Source organism: Saccopteryx bilineata, chromosome 11, assembly GCF_036850765.1.
Source record: "Saccopteryx bilineata isolate mSacBil1 chromosome 11, mSacBil1_pri_phased_curated, whole genome shotgun sequence".
In the NCBI taxonomy this organism is placed as follows: domain Eukaryota; kingdom Metazoa; phylum Chordata; class Mammalia; order Chiroptera; family Emballonuridae; genus Saccopteryx; species Saccopteryx bilineata.
The window spans coordinates 59,156,442-59,164,933 of NC_089500.1; positions in this window are offsets into that span (position 1 = coordinate 59,156,442).

Here is an 8,492-nt window from a genome sequence, read left to right on the forward strand (position 1 = left end):
GGCCAGTCCGTGGAAATATTTTCTGACATTAAACCGGTTCGTGGCCCAAAAAAGGTTGGGGACCACTGTTTTATAGCATTAAGGTGCAACAGCTAGGAAGAATGAACAAACTCCATCTCCCTCCACCTCGCCCTTTGTTTTTAATAGGCTGGTACCCATAAAGGGATTAATATAGACTTTAATTTGATGTTAAATTTAAGGACAGTAAAAATGTCTTGAAAGAAAAAGGACTGAAGCAAATATTAATTTTGAAAGAGGAGAACAAACTTCCATTTGAGGGCTTTTGTTTTTGTTTTTTAACAGACCTTTGTGCATAGGAGGAAATTATAGGTCTTAATTAGCATTCAAAGGCTGTGAGTACGATTTCCCTAAGTAATTAGATCCCATTAATAAACTAGGTTAATTAAATCCCCTTAGATTTTAAGGCTTAAACATTTTAAATTACATTTATAAATATTTTTATATCTGATTCTCCCAAAGCTTTCAAGGGATCTAATTATATGCACGCCTAAGCCGTGTGTATGGATCCTGGTGTAAGTGTCTGTGTGGAGGTGGGACGGGACAGTCAGGGTACGGAGAGGAAACATTCGGGGTGGAGGAAGCTGTTGAAGATGTTAGAAAGCCCAACTCAGCTGCAAAACCATCCCCAAATCCAGGAACATATCAAAACGTGTTGCCAATTCTACACTGTTCTAAACACCACAGCTTAGTTTGCTTAGTATATATGAGTGTATCACCCTGCTCAGTGACATTTTTACAATATCCTTAATTTCAAAAAACCATATTCAATCAAATCCCTAGTATTTGCTAAAAACCAGTTGTAAGGAACTACTGGCAGCAGAATGGAATCTACCCACAACTTCAATTTTGAACAGAAATGTAAAGGTGGAGTTGTACAAGCTGTCTATGCAATAGGCTTCTGCAGCACTGTCTGTCCTTGCGGGCAAGGACCTCAGTGCGAGGAATGTAAGCTGTAGGGTGTTCTACCTCTTGAACCGGAAGCCCAAATTCTAGAAAGGGCTCAAGAAGAACTTTTAACTGAAGAGCAAAGACAAGATTTTTGTGTACAAGTTCTATTATTGAACAGGGCAGTTCAAATCAAAATTGTTTCCGATTTCTTTTTCTCTCCCAATCACCATCCCTCCAACATGTCACCCTTGTGAAATCACAGCCAGATCACATCTTAGCTTCAAGCAATGAAACATTTTTATCGTTGGGCTCTTGACATTTGGAAAGCTTAGAACTCAAGATGCCCTTACTGGGCCCTGGGAGGCTGGGAGCTGGACCCCTTTCCAGGTGCTCACTTATCTCCAAGCACACCCTGAAATCCCAAATGCACCCTGGCCAGAGGTCTGGTCATCAGGTGTGAAGGCTGGGGAAACAAAGAGTTCTGTAAATTAAAGATTTTCATGACCTTAGCAACGTTAGATCAATTTGGTTTGAAAAGTGTTGGATAAATATTGGTTAATAGAAATTCAGAGTGACAAACTTAATTCTCAATAGAAAATCACTAGAGACCAGCCAATTTTAATAAAGTTTATTTGTTGAGTGCTTTTGTTCATGTATGTATTAATATTTATTCAGTGCCTACAATGTGCCAAGCACTGTTCCGGAAGATTCAGTGGTGAGGAAAGAATAAAGGTCTTCCCCCCATCCTGAATGTTTCCATATCCTGGCTATCCCATCCCACCTCCACACAGACCACTTACATCAAGGTCCATATACATGGCTTAGGCGTGCATATAAGTAGGTGAACATCCCACTGCAAACCAGATCATCCAGTCATCTTGCAGGCTTGTTTAAGAGGGATGTCCGGAGTTTATTTTCAGAACATTGGCTTAAATAATTTAAATTTCTTTTTATTTATTTATTCATTTTAGAGAGGAGAAAGAGAAAGGGGGGAGAAACAGGAAGCATCAACTCCCATATATGCCTTGACCAGACAAGTGCAGGGTTTTGAACCAATGACCTCAGTGTTCCCAGGTCGACGCTTTATCCACTGCCAGAGATCAGGCAATAGGCTTAAATAATTGAATGCTAGTTCAAACAGAGTCTCGACAAAAGAGTGGGCTGGTATCTGTGTTATCAGAGAAGAGTAGAAGGCTCAAGAAGAGGAAATGAATGGAAGGGAAGTGTTAGGATTTATCAGGACCTGACTGCCATTGAGACCTTGGAGAATCCTTACATCACTGTCCTTAATCATTCAGTAAACATTGATTGAGATGTTGTTATGTGGCTACAAAAAATCGTGAGCTATGATTCTTGTGCTCAATGTCTAGCAACTTTGGTCCTGCTCCCCATTTTCTGATCCCCTTGTACAAGCTGTGTGCCTTTAGACAGCTGCAGAAAAGACAAAAATAAAACAGCAACAACAACAAAAACCACGTCCAGGCACAGATTGTCCTGATGGTCATCACAAATTCAACTGTGGATAGGGACAGGATAACCTAGAGGAAGTCAGACTGAGCTGGGCGTCTGGAGGGAGTTGTGAATCATCCCTGTGCTGCAGAGCATCCAGGTCCATGGTGTGCACAGAAGCCGTTCACTCCCTGAATGACCTAGAACTTCAGGGTTCCCAACGGTTTCTCCACAGCGGCCTGAGATCACATCACAGTTCTCGTGCCTCCTACCCAGGTCCAGCCAGGCTGGAGTCTGGAGTTTGGAGGTGCTCTCAAGCCAGGACCGGCTATGATTTTGAGGGGCCAGTACAAAATATATAAAAATGCAGGGGCTTTAGAAAAGGGAAAAAGAGACAAAAGTGTTGTTCTTCTCTGTGCCTCTCTCTGCCAGTCAGTATTTTACATTGCTATTCAATGTCAGTCGTTTGGGTGCACGCCCTCCTGGGGACTTGCGCCCTGCCTGCAATGTGGTACAAGATTGCATTCCTCATGCTGACTCCCTACGCCCACGTCACTGGGGCAGAGGCAGCAGCAAGTTGGAGAGCAGGACAAGGAGTGGGAGGCCGAGAACATGACCTGAGGAGGTGGGCCCACAGGAGCCGAGGCTCTGAGCCCTGGCACACCCTCCATTGGCCAACAGACTTTGCTTAAAAAACACAAATATGAGGATAAAATTATTTAAGAAATACACCTGACCTGTGGTGGCGCAAGTGGATAAAGCATCGACCTGAAACGCAGAAGTTGCCGGTTCAAAACCTTTGACTTGCTTGGTCAAGGCACATATGGTAGTTGATACTTCCTGCTCCTCCCCTTCTTCTCTCTCTCTCTTTATATATCTCTAGCTCTCCTCTCTAAAATGAATAAAGTCTTTTAAAAAAATAGAAATGCAAGATGACCCCAGGTGCAGGACCCTCTGAATGTGCCCTGTACGACTACAGTGGTTCCCTGCCAAAGGCCAGAGCAGTGGCCACAGGCTTCAGCTTAGGTAAAATTTCCCCTCCTGATGAAGAGCTTTTACTTTCTTTTAAAATAGAATTCATTGGGGTATAGGTTTCAGGTGTGCACCTCAATAGAACCATGTCTGTGCCCTGGCTGGGTAGTTCAGTTAGTGAGAACGTCATCGTGACACGCTGAGGTTATGGATTTTATCCCCAGTTGGGCACATAGAAGAATGAATCAATGAATGCATGAGTAAGTGGAATGATAAACTGATGTTTCTCTCTCCCAAATTAATAAAAATTAAAAAGACATCTGCACACTGCATCATGCACCCATCGCTCCAAGTGTCTTTTTAATTCCCATTTTCTCCCCCTTTGCCCACGTCCACCTACTCCCCTCCCAATTTTTACATTTGAATGTGGACCAGGGAGTCCCTTTTACCCCCCAGCCTCAATATTCTCCCATTCTGGAGGAGTTCCCCATGGGCCCTGTTCTGTCGCAGGAGGGCAGGGATGGATTCATACCGCCCTAATGCTCAGTCCCAAACAGGAGTAGGTAGAGGCCTTCCAGGCTCTTTGCTGCAGGGTAAATAAGCACAAATAACATTTCTTATGATAATATTGATCCCTTCTCATAATCCAGCTTCCTGAATTATTAAACTAAGAGATACCATTGGGGGTAAAGGGAAAATACAACTATGTGGAGAGGAGAGAGGTTTAAGGAAGCCGATTGTATCGTACTACAGTAGCGGAGCCCTAGTCCAATTAGAAATGCAGAAGAAAGCCTGCTGAAAAGAGACCTGTGTTTATCAATAGATCCTGAGCACCGCTCACAGCTATGATCTAAGCTTGCCGGTGTCCACACATTTCCTTGCTCCCGTTTTGTTTCTCTTTTGCTTTCTCATTTTGATAGGGGAACCCAAAAGTTAGAAATTTGGCTTCAGTTATAAGTAGCCTTTTAGTTATAGTGAATAGGAGATATTTAAGGGTTAGGAAATAGTTAATCTGCTTGTTGTTCTCTCTTTTAATGGCTTCCTGGTCTTTACTTTGAAACGTAGCAAAAACTTACCTTTGTAGGAATACAGTGGTACCTTGAGATATGAGCAGATCAACATACGATCTTTTTAAGATATGAGCTGTGACTCAGTCCATATTTTTGTTCGAGATCCAAGCGAAATTCTGAGATACGAGTCCTGATTTGGGAAGCTGCCACTAGTTGGCGCATTGGCACACGGGTCCAGTATCGGCAGCACAACACCAGCATCTCGTTCTTTCTCACATGTTACCCGCATAATCAAGTTGAATCTCGTGCGCTGTACTCGTTCTTGCATCATTTTTGCATTTTTTACTAACTTTTTCTGTGTGCTATCATGGGGCCGAAGAAAGTGAATATAAAGGACAGTTGTAAGAAGAAGAAGAGAATGATGTCGATAGAAGTAAAGCAAGAAATAATAGAAAAACATGAGCGTGGTGTACGAGTGATTGAACTGGCAAGGCTGTACAACCACAATCCATCTACAATTTGTACCATCCTTAAATAAAAGGATGCCATCAAAAGCGCAAATCCAGTGAAAGGAACTACAATTCTGTCCCAATTAAGTACAAATATCCATGAAGAAATGGAGAAGCTTCTGCTGGTGTGGGTGAAAGAGAAAGAGCTGGCAGGAGATACAGTGATGGAGACTGTAATATGCAAAGAGGCATGTATTATTTACGGGGACTTGAAGAACCATCAACTTCAAAAGAGGCAGAAGATACGTATGTTTAAGGCAAGTCACGGCTGGTTTGAAAATTTCAAGAAGAGATCTGGCATCCACTCGGTGGTGAGGCATGGTGAAGCTGCGAGTGCTGGCATTAAAAGGCAGCTGAGGAGTACATCACACATTTTGCTGCTCTTATCACAAAGGAAGGCTGCATCCCCCAACAAGTGTTCAACTGTGACAAAACAGGATTGTTTTGGAAAAAAATATCCTGGAAGACTTTCATCACCACAGAGGAGAAGAAGCTGCCAGGCCCATGAAGGACCATCTGAACCTTGCATTGTGTGCAAATGCTAGCAGTGTCTGTAAAGTAAAGCCATTGCTAGTGTATCATTCCGAAAATCCTCGGGCCTTTAAGACTCACAAGATTCTTAAAGAAAAACTGCAGGTTATGTGGTGTGCCAATGCTCGGGCATGGGTTACGTGGCAATTTTTTATTGAATGGATAAATCTCATCTTTGGTCCTGCAGTGAAGAAATATCTCCAAGAAAATAAACTCCCGCCTGACCAGGCGGTGGTGCAGTGGATAGAGCGTCGGACTGGGATGTGGAGAACCCAGGTTCAAGACCCCAAGGTCGCCAGCTTGAGCACAGGCTCACCTGGTTTGAGCAAAGGCTCGCCAGCTTGGACCCAAGGTCGCTGGCTCGAGCAAGGGGTTACTTGGTCTGCTGAAGGCCCATGATCAAGGCACATATGAGAAAGCAATCAATGAACAACTAAGGTGTTGCAACAAAAAACTGATGATTGATGCTTCTCATCTCTCTCTGTTCCTGTCTGTCTGTCCCTATCTATCCCTCTGACTCTCTGTCTCTGTAAAACAAAAACAAAAACAAAAACAAAAACAAAAAACTCCCAATGAAAGCATTACTAATCCTTGAAAATGCTCCAGCCCTCCTACCTGGTCTTGAAGATGACATTCTAGATGAGTTCAAATTTGTGAAACTCTTCTACTTCCCACCCAACACGACTTCAATCTTGCAACCTATGGATCAGCAGGTCATTTCCAACTTTAAAAAGCTTTATACAAAGCACTTGTTCCGCTGCTGCTTTGAGGTGACTGAGAATACAATTCTAACCCTTCGAGAGTTTTGGAAAGATCACTACAACATCGTGATATGTTTACACATTATTGACTTGGCATGGTAAGAGGTTACAAGAATAACCTTGAGCTCAGCATGGAAAAAGTTATGGCCTGATGTTGTGGCAGACAGGGACTTCGAAGGATTCGAACCAGAGTTGGAGGAGACTGTGTCCCTCGGAAAGTCGATGGGTCTGGAGGTAGATGAGGGTGATGTAAACAAGCTCATTGAGGAACATGAGGAGGAACTCTCAACTCAGGAGTTGAAGGAGCTACAGATGATGCAACATACGGAGCTTCTGCAAGGAATTAGTAGTAAGGAGAAGGTAGAGTTGGAGGAAGTGATTTCTACAAGTGAAATTAAAGACATGCTGGCAATGTGGGAGAAGCTTTCAAGTTTCATTGAAAGGAAACACCCAGAAAGTTTCAACTGGTCATGCTTCAGCACTTTTTTTTTTTTTTCTGTATTTTTCTGAAGCTGGAAATGGGGAGAGACAGTCAGACAGACTCCCACATGCGCCCAACCGGGATCCACCCGGCACGCCCACCAGGGGGCGACGCTCTGCCCACCAGGGGGCGATGCTCTACCCCTCGGGGGCGTCACTCTGTTGCGACCAGAGCCACTCTAGCGCCTGGGGCAGAGGCCGAGGAGCCATCCCCAGCGCCCTGGCCATCTTTGCTCCAATGGAGCCTCGGCTGCGGGAGGGGAAGAGAGAGACAGAGAGGAAGGAGGGGGGGAGGGGGGGAGAAGCAAATGGGCGCTTCTCCTGTGTGCCCTGGCCAGGAATCGAACCCAGGACTTCTGCATGCCAGGCCGACGCTCTACCACTGAGCCAACAGGCCAGGGCCGCTTCAGCACTTTTTAATGACACCTGTTTGTCATATTTCCGTAACATTTTAAAAGGCAGGCAAAAGCAAACCTCTTTGGATAGATTTTTATTCAAAAGTCCTGCAAGTGAAAGTGTCGAAAGTACAGCCAAAAAGGCAAAAACAGGTGATGATTAAATGAAAAATATGTAATGTTAAGCTTAGGTTAAGTTTAAAGTTAAGAAAGTGCATTTTTTTACAATTAAGTTTTTGTGGTTTCATTTTAAGTAAAGAAAGTGTAGTTTTAGTTTTGTTTAAAGTAAAGAAAATGCAGTTTTAGTTTACATTTACTGTTAAGAAAGTGCAGTTTTAGTTTAGTGTCTACAGTGCCTGCATCCCTTCCTCCCTCCCTCCTCCTCCGCCATTCACCTCCGTTAGCAGCACTTGTCTGTCTCCAAGGTAAGAATACAGTACTAAATAACACTTTTTTCTTTTATTTCATTTATTTTGTTAGGTATTAGTAAAGTATACATGTGTGTTTCTTAATTAAAAACATGTCTTTTTCATAATTTAGGATGTTTTGGGGATGTTTCACAGGGCTGGAACAGATTAAATCTATTTCAGTTATTTTAAATGGGAGAAATTTGTTTGATATAAGAGTTGACTGACTTACGAGCTCAGTTACAGAACGAATTAAACTCGTATCTCAAGGTACCACTGTCTCAGGAAAAGCTTATATTGGGGGGAGGGACCTGACAGAGGAGTTTAAATCAATATTGTTGTTTGTAAAAGCTGAGCCACAGGATTTACAATGAAAACTTAAGGCCTATAAATTAATTAAAAACTTAGCTTACCAATCTTAAATCTTTACTTTGTATCCTAAGAAAATAGGGAGTCTTATCACAGATAATTCCCAGAGGCAGATGATGCCAGAGGCACCAGGCCCTGGCTGCTCCTGGGAGACTCCTGCCCGGCTGTCTTGGAGATTTACCAGGACACCAGAAAGAACCATCCTGATTGGGCTTGAGCTACAGCAGAATAACCTGCAGAGGAGATGTTTCTGCGACTGATCCTCTACCTCCTGTACGTTTGTACATGACTAACTGCACAGACTTTTTACTTCTTTTTCTTTTTTCCTCTGAACCCTATTAAAACTGCCAACATCAAGAGAGTGTTAAGGAAGCTTTGTGGACAGGACTCCCCAGCCTTCCAGGGTACTGGTATTTCGGAATTAAAGCCACTCTTATACTCAGTCTGGTTCATCTCTTTTGATGGGCTGAGTGCAGCGAGCTGCCCCGAACTGGCTTGTTCCAGTGACAATTTGGCCTTCTGGAGATGTCCCCTCCCCCAAGGCCATGCTGCCCCAGACATAGGTCTGTGCCGACACACGGCCTGATCACCCACACCTGTCCATAAGCCACCACTTTACAGGTGAGAGGGAGGAGAACACAGCAGGGAGAATGCATCACAGGTCCAACCGGAAGGAGCCACCACGGGGAAGACCGTAGGA